Source organism: Strigops habroptila, chromosome 5 (genome assembly GCF_004027225.2).
Source record: "Strigops habroptila isolate Jane chromosome 5, bStrHab1.2.pri, whole genome shotgun sequence".
Taxonomy (NCBI): domain Eukaryota; kingdom Metazoa; phylum Chordata; class Aves; order Psittaciformes; family Psittacidae; genus Strigops; species Strigops habroptila.
In genome coordinates, this window is record NC_044281.2 from 39,835,139 (window position 1) to 39,851,643 (window position 16,505).

Consider the following 16,505-nt stretch of genomic DNA (forward strand, 5'->3'; position numbering starts at 1 on the left):
TTTGGGAGGACAAACTCCATAATTTCCAATGATCTCAGTGTCATATAAGGTGTTTAAAATAGCTGGAAGATGGGAAGTAACATTGTATAAGAACATATTTTAAAAGGCTAAACTGAAGAACCTGTTGTATTCACATAAAACTGTGAGCAGAATCAGAGTCCTGCAACAGTTTTGCAGTAAGTCAGAAGATCTGTCTGTTTTGGACAGTGGTGGGTCAAACTTGAGTTCCTAGGTACACCCTCCTGGAAATGGTAGGTGGGGATAAAGTCAGTGAAGAACAGAAAAGACTCTAATGGAACTTTAGTTCCTGCTTTTTGCAAAAGCAGATTTCTCTTTTTTCTTTTTTTTTTTTTTTCTTCCCAGACGCCTTATACCTGAGTGCAGAATACTGCTCTGGGTCTGGCAATATCGTATTGTTATCTATCTTCTCTGTGCTGCACTATACCCGTGTAAATACATTTCAAGGAGACTTTGGTATGCTCATCAATTGATTGTAGGGAAAATCCTCTGTGAAGTGGTGACCCTGGATATGTTTCGTACATATTCATTGGTGAGAATCCTCACAGAAGGTAAAGAAATTAATGAGCAAATTTCAAGTCAATCACTCTTATTTTTGTCAGATTTCTATGCTTCCAAAATAACTTCCTTATGCAAAACACTCGAGTATTGTAGAACATAAGGTGAATTAGTTCTTTTTGATAATGTTCTGAGAAAATGTGAAACTAACAATAACATTCTTGTAGCATATAAAATATTCAATATACATGTCCGTGCTGAAGCAAGAAACTTTGTGGCAGTTTCTTTTGGATCGTCCTTTCTGCCTATCTGAATTCTTTTGTTGTTGGGGAAAGCAAAATTCTGGTTCAAAGATCCTGTACTGTTGGTTTAATGGGAGTTGGTCTAGGTGCTTTGGGAACATGTGAGCATTGAATACTGTTACAGAAGTAGATGTTTGTGTCTTATACTATGGACAGGTGTATCTCACAGGAAAGCTAAAGATATGTAGAACAAATTAAATGCACGCGCCTACACTGGGAAAGAGTAATGACCCCAGGTTTTGAGGGTTTTTTTAAATTTTCAATGTTCAGGAATCAATAATATTCTCATTCTCATAGGACAAAGAAAATGCTCATTCTGAAAAGTCTTAATTACAGTTTCGTGAGTTTCTTTCTAAAGAAATTCAGATTTGAAGTCTTACAGGTAGGTAGGGCTTGTGTATGAGGACCAGTAGCATTAGACAGTTTTGCAGTAATTCTGTATCTATTTTTGAAAAGAGCTGATGAGCAATATTAGTCCCAGCACAAGTTTTCAAGTAACTGATCACAGAATAGTCAGGGTTGGAAGGGACCTTCAAGGTGATCTAGTCAAACCCCTCTGCAACGAGCGGGATGTGCTATGGTATTATTTCATAGAGGTTACTTCACAATATAAATCTCTTGTTGTGAGTTTCTATTTAGTCTCACCCTGTACCCTGACAAAAAAATACTCTTACTTTGAAAAACATTGCACTTCTTTTGTAATAGGGACAACAATACAGTAGGAAATGGGCCCAGACCTCTGAAGTTATTTTGCTTTGGCCACAAAAGGCTGTAGAAGATAACCACCAGCTTTTATTTCCAGTCCAGTCACATTTAACTGGTGCCCATCCTTTGCCAAGAGGGGCCAAAACACTATCATAACATTTTCTCCATTTCACATCAAGTTCTGTAATTACACTTGTCTCACTCATGCTGGAACCTGCAGCCATGGAAGTTTCTGGTTAAAGCTAAGCCCAAATTCGGATAGTCTTACTTGACCCCATATGGATGTAGGTTCTGGGGAGGGTCAATGCTTGGTGTGAAATCCCCCAAAATTCTTAGTAATCATTCAACTTTTAATAAACTTGGTTTGATGGCTATGCTGTCTCACATGAATTGCATTGTGAGCCTGTGCGGGCTCTTTTGTGAACGTGAGTTTCAATAAATGCTGTTCAAATGTAATGAAGACAAATAAAAGACAAATATATTTTCAAAACATGGTGCCACCTTAGGTTTTAGCCAGTCGCATCAGGCACCTTTATTTCCGGTAACATAGATTCACTAGCAGCACTGTTGTGCTGAGAAGGGCTTTAAAGAGATTACTCCTGTTCTGTCAAATGATCTCCTAAAGAGGCGTAAGCTGCTGCGTTCCTCGCCGCTGAGAAGGCAGCAGGAGCCAATACAAAGCTGCGGGAAGGCTGATGGGACCTCGCATCGCCCGCCCGTGGCGCCCGGACCCGCGCGCTGCCGGGAGGCGCCCGGCGGCGCCGGGTACTGACTCGCCTGCGCGGCCGGCTGGGGCTGGGGCGCCGCGGAGCCGGGCGGCCCCAGCCTCGGGCGAGTGGAGCGGCTGTGCTGCAGAGCGGACGGTGGATGGTGGTTGTGTGCCGCTTGGGCTGATGTGGAAGGTATTTTCTTGTCCTTACTGTTCCTTGGGTTGTTTCTGTGCCAGATGCGTGCCTAGGAATTGCTGTCGCTCTATCTTTTATAGTGTTTATTTTGGAAGTAGAGAGCAGCGAGCAGTTACTGTGATTATGTTATTACTCGGTGTACAGGTTTGGAGGAGAAACTTGCTGCAGAACCCAAAGCAGCAAACTTTGAACTGCTAAGTCAGGCTGGGTTTTCTTCTTGGTGTTTTCTGTCCCTTGGAATTCAGTCAAGGCAAAATTGTCACCAGAACTAATAGTTTTTCATCTGTTTAGAAAAATCTGTCGCTGTGAACCCCTCATTCCATTAGCTATAGAGTGGGGGGAGTCAGTAAAAGAGCCTGTTTTTTTTATTTAAGCAGAATGTCCTTCATGAAACTGTGCTCTGTGTCTCTCGCATCAGCGTGCACTGAAATGCAAAAGATCTTAACACTTGCTTCTTAATTATTTGTACTGAAATTTGATGTTTATTGCAAAGTATAGCTTCCACAAGCGCTTTCCTCTTCCTCAGAGGAATTCTTTTTCAGAGAAGCACTCAAAACAGGCTAACATGTCAAGCAGCACTTTGACTAATTTTTTGCAGTTTTTAGAGTTGAGGCTTAGTAAACTTAAGGGCTTGTACATGGCTAATGTGTCAATACAAATCTAAACTCGGTGCAATCGTAACTTCACTTAGTACTTTCTCTTAGCCTCTCTTTCCTTCGCCCCCTTTTTCTCAGCACAATAAGCGTAATTTTTTTAAAAGACAGCTTTTTGTTAATACTTTGAATATCCTTCATATTTAACTCTTCCTGTTTCATGGCATTTTTTTTACTGCTTCTTTGTGTGCTACTTTGGCTGCTTCATATTATTTTAGTAATTACTGTTCTTGGATTTCTGTATTTTCCTTGCCTGGTGTTCATTGCAATTCTGCTAGCAATCTAAAGACACTGCTTTAGGTTAGAAAAAGGATAAATTTTACTGATTACTGAATTCCATTTAATATGGAGAACTACAGATAAGTTTATTATACTTTACATAGAATTCGAAGACAAAAAGGATATGTGTTTGTGTATTTTTACACAAGAAGGAAGTTTATATTTAAAGTGCTATCTTGTTACAAGAGGGTAACACGTTCCTGTGTATGGTTAACTCTAGGTCTTTCATTACTTTCATTACTTCTTATAAAGTCAGCTGATTGGTGGAACTGGTAAGCTAATAGTATAGGACATACAGTAAATAATTAATGATTTTAATATTAATGTATTGTGGACTTTTACAGGACTGAGTCTTGCTTTAGAGAGTTTGAGACTTTGTGTATGAATTCTCAGTTACTCTTATCTGAATGTAACTGTTGCTTTTGGTTTTCTTTTCCTGGGGAGGCAGAAGAATGGTTAGCTGGGGGTTATTTGATGCATTTTATCTGTCAGTGTTAGTACTCAGGTTTCAGGAACATAATCCACATGGCTTTGTAGTTATAACCCTATGAAATAAGAGTGCAATTTAATGAAAGGTCTGCTATGCTTAACGATGAAGTGCTCCTTTCTCAGCTGTTGTACTGAGCTGCTGAAACAAAAAAGTTAGGCCCAGTTGCTGTGTTTCACACCTTATACCCTTGGAGAAAGAACACACAGACTGTAAAGAGGTTTGTGACTCGATATCTTCTTTATGGTTTTCTACTTGTGCTAAATCACTGGTTGGAATAATTGTATTGTCACCTTGTGTCATATTTGCTCAGGTGTAATAGCTTTGCCAGAAAGGCAGTCGCCTGTAAAATTGTGGTGCAAAGTTTTTAATGCTCTTTAGAAAGGTGGGGAGGCTTGATAGAGGCTTTTCTTCCCTTAAAAAAAAGCACCAAAGAAACAAACAAAAAACCAAACCAAACCACCAAAACGAAGTTTTTTTTTTGTTTGTTTTGGGTTGGTATTTTTCTATTTCTTTTTAGTTTATTGATTTACTGGTGTATGGGATTCTCTGATGAGAACATCTTTTTTAGAACTAGTAGATGGGTCTTTATGCAGAAGAAACAAATAATATGAAGTAAAGGAAATTTAAGCCATTAAGATTAAAAATTAAATTAACTGGCCATGCTGGGTTCTGGTCTTCACGTACTGTACAGCTAAATTGTTGTAAGGGTTAAAGGTATAAAGAGAGAATTGATTCCTTGTATGCTGCAGGCTTTGCTTTGAGATGTCCAGTTTTAAACTTCATTTCTACTTATTAACAACACACACAATTTACTTTTTCATCTGTGAATGTCCATTATCCACAAACATGATTTAAAAAAAACCCAAAACCTAAACAACAAACAAAAAATAACCCCAGATTTTCACAAAGGGTGGACTTGTGAAGGACATTTGTGTAGTTTAATATTGACATTGAACTTTCAGGGCTAAGATGTGGTAACACTGACATCTGTAGCTGGTTTTAGGACTACTAGCTCTAAGTTCATAATTTTAGATCTGTGTTAGGAGCTTTAAATTAGAAAAAAAATCTGTGTGTCCAGGTGTGGTTTTTGCTACTGCAGCCTTAATGCCATACCTTAATGCCATAAGGCTTACTTATTGAGTCCCATCTGAAAACAAGAGTACAGCTTGGTTTTTTGCTCTTCTGTCCCTGGAGCTCCTGACACTCAGAACCTTCTCCTTATTTCCAGAGTAAATACAGTCTTTCCCCCCCTCCTAGTGTCTTCACTATCTTTTTGATTACTTCTTTTACCTGACATCTTGTAACATGGAAATAAAAATGGTACATGGCGTTCATTTTTACACTTTACCAGTGTTTTGTTCAGTGATACCATTGCTTTCTCCATTTCTAGAGGAAATGTGTCTGTTTTAGATTCAAGTAGCACATTTGCCTTTTTGCACCTGCATCACATTCATGGTTTATAATTATGTTGTAACTAACTAAAACTCCCTGGCCCTCCTTCTTTGCAGTTTTCACTGGGAAGTGCACGGCATACCAGGAAACTTCTTGTACTCCCCGAGTATATGACCTTGAGTTATGCCTTATTGAATTTTTCCTGTTTCTTTACTTCAGTTCTTCAGAGCATCTAGTTATTTCTGTGTCATATCTATGTTCTCTCTTCCAATATCTGTATCCCTCCTGTACTATGTGTTATCAACCTGTTCCTAATACTAGTGGCAGTTACTAGTTGGAATGTTCAATAAGATCAGTTCCAAGACTGATTTTTAAGACCCTCTGATAGTCACTTACATTTTCAGGACTTCTGCTGTTGTCTCCCCTTGAACCAGATACTTCTCTACCTCTAAATTCCTCTATTAGTTGCAGCTTAATTGTTTCCCATGTGACACAGCTGAATACTCTTCTAAATCCAGATTAATGAGATCTACAGCATGTGGAGAACGTTATCTGATGAAGTAATCTCTTAGGTTAGTCTGTCACAAGCTTGCTTGTGTTAAACCCCTAATAAATTCAGTCGCATTTTCCAGTGCTTTCATGTCTTTAGAAGGAAATTTGAAGGGAAGTGTACTTGGTGTCTGTGCCACTGAAGTAAGTTTTATTGGCCTGTAGAAAATTCTTCTCTTTCAAGCATGAATAATTTATTTCCTACTCTTTAATTGTATGCAGTATCATAGTTAAAAGACTGTCTCGGTGAAGTTCAATTTTGTGTGCTGTTAATTTCAAAAGTCTGGCTTTGGCTGTTTAATGTCCCCTAAATCTTTCATTTCACTTTATGATTATTTCCTCTTTTGTACCCTTGTGTATCTTAGGTTTTATTTTTTATCTTCTTCATTCAACCCCTTCTTCTCATACCATTATAAACATTAGTGCACTTACTAAAAACAAGATAAAAAATTTCCTCTGATACTAAAATTACCCTTCTTGCAGCATGGGAACCCAAGTTGTTCTTTTCCTGATCCTTACCTGTTTGGAGCACCCAGCAATCTTTATAAAGCTATGAAAATGAGAAAAATGCTGTGTTTGGATTTTGAGATCTGTTATGCCGATTCGCACTATCTTTTCTTTTTTGATCTTTTTGTTGTGTCTGGTTTTAGGTTTTTTTTAAAATACGTTGTTTGGTTTTTTTTAAAACCTTTCTAATATTTGAGGTAGTTAACTGTTAGATGTGCATTCATACAGAATAAAATGGCAAGTCTTTCTTCTTGAAAGTCTTTCTCTTCCTCTTCCTTCCTTCCTTCCTTTGAATACTGAAGGGTTTGATACCTGGGATTTGACAATTTCTTTCCCTCCATGTTCAGATAGCTGAGCTCCTCAATTCAGTTGATTTTTCTAGTTAGTTCCCTTAATTCCCCCCCCCCAACAAATGCCAATAATTAATTACAAATCTGTTTTCTTTTGTTCGTCCATTTTGTTTAATCAACTTATTACCGTTCAAATCCAGTTTATTTTCTGTGAGTGAACTTTCTCAAAATTGTGTATGAATAAAGCTTATTTCTTATACAGACAAAGGTTATCCACTGAATCAATCATGTGAGAGTATACTGTTATTAGCATTCTTTGCTCTTTGTGCCTGGAAAATGAAGTTCTCTAATAGTGGCACAGTTTCAATATACTTCTTACTCCTCTTAAGAACACTACAGAAACCAATGTGTTGCTTCAAGGTTTATGGCATTATTGCAGTCAAATACAATTTGACTGGATCAGCTCTTCCCAGATTTTGATCAAAACCAATACTGAGGTTTAACATATAGGTGCTCTTCTGGCTTTTTATCTCTGTCTCGAATAGAAAATCCTTTGGAGAGTATCTTCTCTGCCCATGTCTGGAGAAATAATAAGATCATGTTAGCTGATGGCAGCAATGTTTTGTTACTCAGGTTCCTGCTGTTTGTATGCAGACAGTTATTTTCTACTAGCAGCTCTTTGCACCCCAGGAGAACCAACCACAGTTGATGGAAGAACTTTGCCCCAAATCAGGCCAGACTAGTTAACAGCATCAGTTTTTCAACTCTGTCTTTAACTATGGCTACTGTGCTTTGTTGTAATAAGCTGAACAATGAGTGGTTATTTCATCTAGAGACCACAATAGATATAGAAGTTGTTAGTTTTGTCGTGACGGAGCAGAAGCATTCCTTATAGCGCATTCCATCAAATGCTGCTCATGCTATTTATTGTTCCATCTGTAGAGAAGATATTTAAGATTTTATTCTCTCCCAACATAAGGTGATCACAAATCGGATATACATCACACTGGTTTACAGTTTTGATGAGGTGATGCCAGAAAGCAAGCAGAAATAATCAAACCTGAAGCTTTTCCTTTGCAAAAATTCGAACCTGAGGCCCATTGAAGGTTCAGATCTTTGCTTTAATGCTTCCAGGTGGCATGTTTTATTCATCCACTCTACTGTTGTGCTTTTAACTAACTGAGAGACCTATGATTTCTTTCTCTCTTCAGATATGTATGTAATATGTGTACATATGTGTATAGTAACTACTGTCAAGTCTTCAGATATTCTGGGTATGTGCTTTAGTTGGTGTCTCTTTGCTCCAGTCCTTGTTTTGGTGGTGCCCTGTTTGTTTTAATCTAAGTTCTGCTTTGCTGAGTAGACTTTCTCTTTCACTGAGTAGTAGCTGTTAGCTAAATTGCCAGCAAGTTCATGCGTAGATAGATATTAACTGTTGGTTTGATGGAGGAATATCTGCAAGATTTCAGTACAAAAATCTACTATAACATCTAGGCTTTTAAGAAGAAACCCTTTGTATCACAACATATAGAAATAATTGTAAGCTCTATTAAAGCACAGAATGTCTCTTGAAATTTTATAGCAGTTTTTAGTATCACACACACCTTTGGTAAAGTGAAATTGTGCTATGACATTTTCCACTGAAGTTGTTCAATCTTCTGAATAACTCTGGTGCTTTGGCTTTGATGCTATGTAAGCTGGATCTGCTTTCTATGTGACTGTTAAGATGCTTCTGCATTTCCAAAAAATTACTATTGCTCAGTAGTAGTCTTCCTTCCCAGCATACCAACACGCATTAGATTATATATTAGGTAAATGTTCTTATTATTTGTAAGCACTTACACTATCTTAGATCAAATAAGTGAGGAAAGAGTAGAGCAGGATTGTGACAATCAAATAACACATGAGGATTCATATGTTTTTTCTGAGATGTAATTTCTGATGATTAACTGGGACAAAAATGGTTTGTTACAGATTGCTTCTGAATGTACTGAGGCCAGGATGCTTCTAAGTTGCAGAAGAATTTAGGTTCCTCAAGTGGGAGTTCCTGATCTAGCCACAGTCTGTAGGTTATGCACATTCACTGAATCCCAGCCATGGGATTTTTGTCTTCTGGTAAAAAAGCTTGGGAGGGGGGGATTTACTGTTTTTACTACTCTTCTAGTGTTGTTGCAAAGTGCTTCCATGGTTTTGAGCTTTTGAGAAAGATAGTATACTGATCAAGTGATGTGATTGCTTGCATTGACAACCCCTCTCTTCTTCACATCCAGTGGAGTTTGTGCTATTTTGGTATGAAGTGCCCTGCTGTGCCTGTGGAAGTGAGATGTGAATGCCCTAGTCTGCTTCTGCTACACCATTACAGTCTTGTTTAATTTGTACTGTCATGACCCTTGAGTCCCATGCAGTGTCCAATTTGCTTTCTAAATAGCTAAGGTGGGCCTTGGTGTTGCTTCTGCAAGTATCTTCATGCTGCACATACCGCTTGAAATGCAGCCAAAAGTCTAGTATACTTGCTTGTCCCAAGTGTACCTGTAAACAAGTAGATAAGACGTGCTTCCCTGTTAACCTTGACTCTTGTTCTTTGTTCCTTGATGGTTCTGATTTATTTGGATATTGAACACACCATTGTCAATGGTTACCTACCTTTCTTAAAGGTAGGAAGCAGGATGAGAGATTATGGTCCTGTAACTTAAAATTTACTAACTTAGAACCTCCCAGATTTCTCAGCATCAACTGGAAGGTAGAGTCCACATCGCAATATCTGAGCTGTGGTAGACCATGGTTATTACTGCACTGTTTCAGCTGATGAGTTGCACACTAGACATAGCTCAAGGCTGCTGTTAGTGCTTATAGAGCTCTACAGAAGAAAGAGGATTGATTGATCCAAGGCCTAGCACTGTTTTGATGTTGGATCAACATGAGAGATCCAAGAATGCAACACGAACCATCCTATGGGTGGACTTGTTGCTTATCTTTCAGTTTAACTTCTTTCTTTTCTCCTACTCATACTGAGTTAGCTCCATGCAAAACACTTGCATGTAGTATACCTTGCAGATGTCTCTGTTCAGATAGCTTTAATCCCAGTTAAAAGGTGTTTTGCTCCCTATATGTTACATGAAATTGCTCTGATTTGCAAGTATTTTTTAGACCCACTGTTAAGCTAGACAGAGTATTGCATTAACTGGAGTGCTGCCTGCCTGGTATCTTTGCTCTTTTAAGAACACTCCTAACTGAGACTTGCAGAGTGGGGTCTGTGATACTCCCTGCAAATGGGTGTTTTGTTCTCCAGCCTGTGCCTTGAATAGTTGCCACAGTGACCATGTTAGGCCTGCATCCTCCCACAGGACAGCCTCTGCAGCATGTCACAAGAAGAGTTAGAGGTCTTCAGAAGGGTTGTCTTGTACTGCAATAAGAGCTGGGGCAGCTGTGGCAATTTCTAGGCACTGAACATTCTAAATGATGTAAGAAGGCAGTAATGAGGCCCCCATGGTGCATGCTTGCTTGCTTTCAGGTGGACCGCTCCAGTTCCTGTCCCTATTGCTCTTCTTCCTCTCTGCTAGCCTAAAAGTGGGAGAAAGCTCTCACATTCCTTTTTTCCCCATGGTCTTTTCTTGTAAGGCTTATGAAGATTGCTACCTCTCAACAAATCTAAACTACCACCATGTTTGCTGGGAGCATGGGTATCAGCAGTGTCTACTGGTACTCCTTATTCTGAGGGGCACTTGGAGCTACTTGTTCCCATCAAGGCTTTCTCCCTCTACAGTTCAAAGAGCTATTGTCCCTGATAGGGATAGTCACTCTCTTTAGAGTGTAATTGTTCTTGGTCATAGTAGGCATTGCATCCTAGGTGCATTGTCAACCTCTGTCTGCACCCCTCCAGCACCAACGCTATCTTTTTTTAGATCCTGGTCTGGGTCTTCATAGCCTTGCTGAGGGGGACTGGCTTTACCCTTCTGGGTTGAGTGTAGATATTGATATTCATACGGGATCACTGTGAGCTGTGGGATCACAGTGAATATAGCTTGGCCATACTGCCTGGAGCAGAGCTGAAGAGGAACTTCTGTGCCTTCAGCTCACTGACACCTGAACCACCCTGTGTGGGTGCAGGGTTTATAGTGTTTTCTGCACATTACCTTCAATATCTCCTTAGGACTGCCTTCACTATCCCCTGGGAAAGCTCCTGCCCTTGTTCCTGCCCTAAGTGCAGTCACACTTCTCCCAGACACCAGGTACCACACTTGAACGTATTTCACATTATTATCAGCTGCACTTGGAGGACACTGAGTGCTTTCTGAGGGGCAGGTAGTGCCAGAGCGTCTGCCATGGCTTTTGCACATGTGCATGAAGCTTGAGCATTGTTGGTAGCACAAGCAAATGTCTAACTCTTGCTTTGCACGATTTGAAGTGACTCTTGGATCAGAAGCCAGACTCTTGGTTTCTTTCTTAGGGTAAGCATTTACATATAACCCCTGCAAAATGTGACTTAATTTCAGCAGGCTTGCGGAAATGCAAGTGAGTAAGTGGATGTAAGTAAGAAACAGTGCTGATGTAGTCTTTGGTTTCTAGTTTATAGACACCTAGGGTATCAGTAGATATGCACAGAAATGAAACAAATCTGAGTGTCTGATGGAGGCAGTAAAGAAAGGTTTCTGTACTTGCTATCTCACAACACAACCTACATGATTGTTATGAAATGAACTGATAATAAATATTACTTCTCCCACCATCATTAGGATGCAAGTGTTTTCTGAATGTGCCAGATGTTTGGCTTTCATTATCTGGAAGCTTCTTTCATTTCCAACTGTAGTGAAAGGGAAGCCTGAGCACGTCCAGCAGAATTATAAACGGTTTCCTGTACGAACGAATAAAGCAGCATAGTTAATGAACTGCATCATGGTAATAGTAAGTCCAGCTAATGAATGCTTTCCCTGTTATTTTAGAGAGGTGGGTAAGAGACATTTTTCTGATTCTGGATCACTGAATCCATATGGATTATTTGTCTGACAAATGCTTCATTCTATTTTAATATTTGGGAGGAGTTTATTCAATACCTTATACTTTACAGTCAAATTTCTGAGTTATTCAGAATACCCTTATATTCAAAGCTGGCTAAGGGAATGTCCTCTAAGATGGGAGCAGTTGAAAAAAAGTGTCTTTACTAACAGTTTCTGGGTTGGGTTTTTTTGTTTTGTTTTGTGTTTGGTTTTGTTTTTTTTTTTTTTTGTTGTTCTGGGGAAATCCAGTGAATGCTTTTTCAAAGCACTGTAATTCCAACTCCAGTAACGGTTTTTGAAAGTATTAGTTTATGTAGACGGAGGAGTTTATGAACTATAGATTGTAACCGGCTAGTTAAGACTTGCATGTTCAATACTGCTCTGCCAAAACCAGTAGACTCTCTTTACCCCATGTAATAAGGCAATCACTGTTAGCAAATTCATTCTTATATACTGCTTGTGTGTACCCTTTATTTCTAAGGAGCGAATAAATATTTCTGGAGCATTGAAAGGCACTTGGATAGATAGAATATCACTGCCACAGATGGAACAGGTTTGTTCTTTCCAATGGCAGAAGAGGAAGAAACTTCTGTGTGGTATTCTCTGAAAATATGTCCTTCAACCAGGCCATCTGGATTTTGGAGGGGCTTTATTGACAATTCTTTAGCATTTGGTGCATGTCATAACTGATCTGGAAGTGATCTTTACTGCAGCTCAAGCATGGTTCTTTGGTTTTTCCAATGATTTGAGCAGAGGACCTATTGCAAAAAAGCCTAGTAAAAGCTAAAGGGAAGACCAGAGTCAATGGCTTCATGGTTCAAATGCAAGCTGTAATAGGTGAACCTTCAGGGTTGTCCCACAATTGATTTTCAGAATTATACTGTCCCAATCTAGAGGTGAGAATATGTCTGAAGCCTCTTCCTGGTGCTAAAAGCAAGGAGATTATCATTCTAGTTACTCACATGAGCTTCGTGAAAAGTGAGATCATCTGAGATATTGCATGTGTTAGCTGAGCAGGAAACTATGCATTTTCAACAGGAGGAGGGGATAGCACTTCAAATGATCTTTAAAAGCGTTTTCTGCCTCCATTTTGGCAGCATTGCTTTGTCTATGTTGTGCTTTACAGAGCAACTTTTCTTCCCAGAGCAGGGAAGTGCACTGATATTTTTGTTTTAGTTGTACAGTAGAGGTTTATAGGGAATTGCCATCATCATGTTGGCATCTGTGGTTTCTCACTGTCCTCTTGTACAATGGCGAAGGGAACCCAAAGATGGCAGATCCATCTCTCCGAAACTCCAGGGGATCAGTATCCCTGTTCATTGCATCTTTTAGAAAGACTGGGTAGAATAGTGCAGCACTGCGCCAGTTCTCCCTGAGTAACTGGAGGGAATTAACAGTACTTTGAGGTATAATGTACCAAAAAAAATGATGAGGCCTCCAGCAGCATGGTGTAGAAATCTTATCTGTTGCTGTCTCATAAGTCAGAGCTTCTGGAACTGTTCTGTGCAGAGTCCAGCTCAGCTCCTCAGTATCTCAGACTAGGTTTATTAGGCAATATGACATTTTAATGCAGTCCAGCGGTTTTTTCATTGTTTTGATCAGATTGGCTTTGAAACAGTGGATTGATGAAGATCACTTTGGTCTGTAGGTGATATTGCAAGTACTGGACATACATACTGCATTTTCCATGGTCTTGGTGTGCTTGCTTTTCAGAAGGTCTTTAGTTTCTGTTAGTTATGACTAAGTTTTGTCATGAAGCTGCAACTTGAGAAAAGGGTCTGGTATGTTTTTTCTCCATGTTTTCTTGGAGAGCTGTGCAAGGGTTTAGATTGAACAAAAGCAGGAGTACATGAAGGGAAGGGAAACAGTTATGAAAGGAATGGGAAGAATATGGTAAAAAGGTAAGTCATGTTAGAGGACAAGGAGGATATAGAGAATGTTGACAGGTATAAAGAGAAGTAAAATCTATGAATAAACACAAAAGCAGGCTGGGCCAGATGAATGCATTTTATTCCTCCACAAGAGCGTTGTGAGGAGAGCTGCACAGCATTTGGGTCTGTGTGGCTGTGGGAATTCCCACATTTGGCTATGTGGGAATTGCCCTTAATTGGTATGATTCTGTTTCATAATCTGTTTTGAAAAATTACAGGAAAGCCGTAGGGTTCATGCTGTGTTATGGAGCAATACATGATCCTTTTAATGCAATTTCTTTGAATATGTTGACTGTGTCAATATGAGAAGTGGGAAGGAAATTCAGTGTGTAGTGTCTAATACGTTTAATATATGCTAAAGTATTTACTCTTGTCTGTGGGTAACTGAAAGAGGAAGGGTTTTTATGCTTAAGCAGGTTTGAAATACATCTAAGCTATTGACCCAAATCAGCTGACTTTGAGTACTCTAGTGATCTCTAAGTATTAAAATCAAAATATTAGATATTTAACTTTTCAAAAATAGCAAATGTTTTTCAAAATATGGCATTTTGAAATAAATATATGTAAATTAATTTTCCTTTATAATCAAACTGGCTGAAATAAGAGCCTACATAAAACATTTGAGTTCACTTATACCTTAAGCAGCTTCTCCTGGGAATTAGAAAAAGCATAAAACATAAAGCATTGTTGTACTTGTCTCTCTTGACAAGTGTGATATACTCACTGCTTTTTCTGTCTGTTGAGTGCCATATGATCACTACTTCTTACTTGGTCCTTCTATTGGTTTCTTCATCTGGTGCATGGACCTCTTGCCCTGCTCTCTCTCTTGAGAAGAATTTGAGGACTGGGGTGGTTTTTGTGTTTAGTGGAAGGGAAACTATATTACCAGTATTGGTTTTGTGTCACAGTTGCAAGCAAGAAATTGGTCATATTGTCTAGCAGGAGTTTGGGAAAGCGAAGCATTGCATTCCGCATATTGGTACTAATAAGCCCTATAAAGTTCCAGGAAAACTGTATTTCTAGCAAAATGTTAGTTAAAGGAGGTAGCATAACATCTGCTGCTCTGTGAAAAAGAATTTGGGAGCAATTACTGGCGTTTATTTAAAAAAAATATTGCTCTTTTGCTCAATTACTAACATCAAAGTATCATTAAATAAACATAAAAAAAAAAAAGACATAAAAGTTTTTGAGAGGCCAGCTAAATTTAAGAACAATACCCTAGCTTTCTTATAACGATAGTATTTCATGAGTAATTGTAGAGAAGGGATGCAGAGTTTTTTGCTGAGATGTTTTACATTAACGTAAATTATTAGCATACTTTAACATTGATTTAAAATTTTATAATATGTATCTTGAAAAATAAGGGGGTTTCTGTAATAAGAACTCTAATTCTTGCAATCCTTTCACTGCATCTATTATGCTTGAGGTTTTTTAAGGTTCTAGAGAGAGGGATGAGGCTGAGTGTTTCCTTTGTTCAAAAGAAAAGTTTAGGAAAAGTGATTGGCCCCACAAGTGTTTCAAAGCTATTACACTACTGTGAATCATTTGACTTACTGTACTTGAGAGATAAGGCATTGCTTCCAAAGTAACTTTTTATTATTGCAGCTATTGACATTTTGTCTGACACAAACAAGCAAATTGGAAAATCACACTCATCCAGGACAGATGTGACTGGGCATGTCTTATTTTTCAAGGACTCCTGTGAGTTTTCAATGTCAATAAATTAAGAAGTTGCCGAGTAACTACAGGTTGCTGATCCTAGAGTTTCAATGTGGACTTTCAATAGGAATAGCAATTCTTCCCTTTGAAAACATGTTTTCTCAGTCTTTAATGGCATTAGGCATATGTTAATGGCTTCTATGCCCTAACATACTGTCTTATCTTATCCGACCTCTGAGTTGTGCTAATGTAACTTGTGGTATGATTCTTTCTCTTGTATCTCAGCATTTTTGATACATTACTGCTTTTTCTTTTTGGATTCTTAAGGATTTGTAACATGAAACTAAATACTCCATCCTTCAGAGGAATGCAAATGCTTCTTTGCTTATTGTTTCTGGAATTTGAGTTAAGTGTATGAAGTTTCAACTGAAAGAATAAATTTTGTACACATCTGCAATGTTTGTGTGGTGATTTTATCAGAGAAATTTCCTGATTGTTAAAGAAATAGACTAAAGTCATACACATGGATATTTACAAGGGATGGTAGTGGCACAAAGTCCATTAACCATACAGTCTGAAAGTCTTTTTTTAATATATTTTTTGTTATTTTCAGAATTTTTGTTAAAATAATGCATGCTCTGATGATGGGTTTCGTAGATGTGCATACAATGCCATCCATTACTGGCACTGAGGTGCCTACTTTTTTCTTCCTTCACTGCTTTCCTTCTCCAAAGCTGCTGAGGGTGAGCATGCTTCTGCAGGCAGCTCAGAGGAGGATCTGGCATTTGTATTTCTGAGGAAGTGTCTGAGGAAGATGAGAATATTTGAGGTGAGAAGAGATGAGTGGGGAAACTACAGTCGGTCAAGGTGACAGCTAAGTGGATAGCTTTCACTTGTTGTTGTTCCCACAGTTGCTTGCTTGCTCCTTACTTAAATTAGCAAGACATGCTGATGAATGGGATGCAGCGAGGCAGTATCTTCTTGAAGCAATAACGTGTAGCAGCAAATCATGCTTTCAGCCTGACTCTATGTGTGGGATGGAAAAACAACGCTAGTTAGAACTAGGGGTTGGAAAAGGAAGAGGGTGTTTTACATGTAAGGAAGATAAATCAGTGCTTTGCAAAAACCCCTTTTAAGGCCAATTTAAAGTACTTTAATAGTATCCATGTGTTAAAAATGCACCTCCCATAGGCTGTTTAGCTTTGACTAACTGGTGTTTCTCAATGGAAGAATGTTGCAGTTGAGCATTCTTGTTTCTCTCGTTTTATAGAGAAGAGGAATGTGCACTCTTGCTGTAAATGACAAGCTTAATTAATCTGAGTATGCTATTTAT

At 38.7% G+C, this 16,505-nt stretch overlaps 1 protein-coding gene across 10 annotated transcripts in view; it reads left to right on the forward strand.

Moving 5' to 3' along the window:
* Nucleotides 1-16,505, forward strand: part of PCDH15 (protocadherin related 15) — an 805,351-nt gene that overhangs the window by 368,455 nt on the left and 420,391 nt on the right. Inside the window, exon 1 of one of the 10 annotated variants that reach the window (XM_030486593.2) lies at nt 2,229-2,425. The exons of 8 other annotated variants lie outside the window; for them this stretch is intronic. The gene's annotated coding sequence lies outside the window, so the exon portion shown is untranslated. Of the gene's footprint in view, nt 1-2,228; nt 2,426-16,505 lie in introns of those variants that run through there. One more of the 10 variants, XM_030486592.1, reaches the window with a different exon arrangement.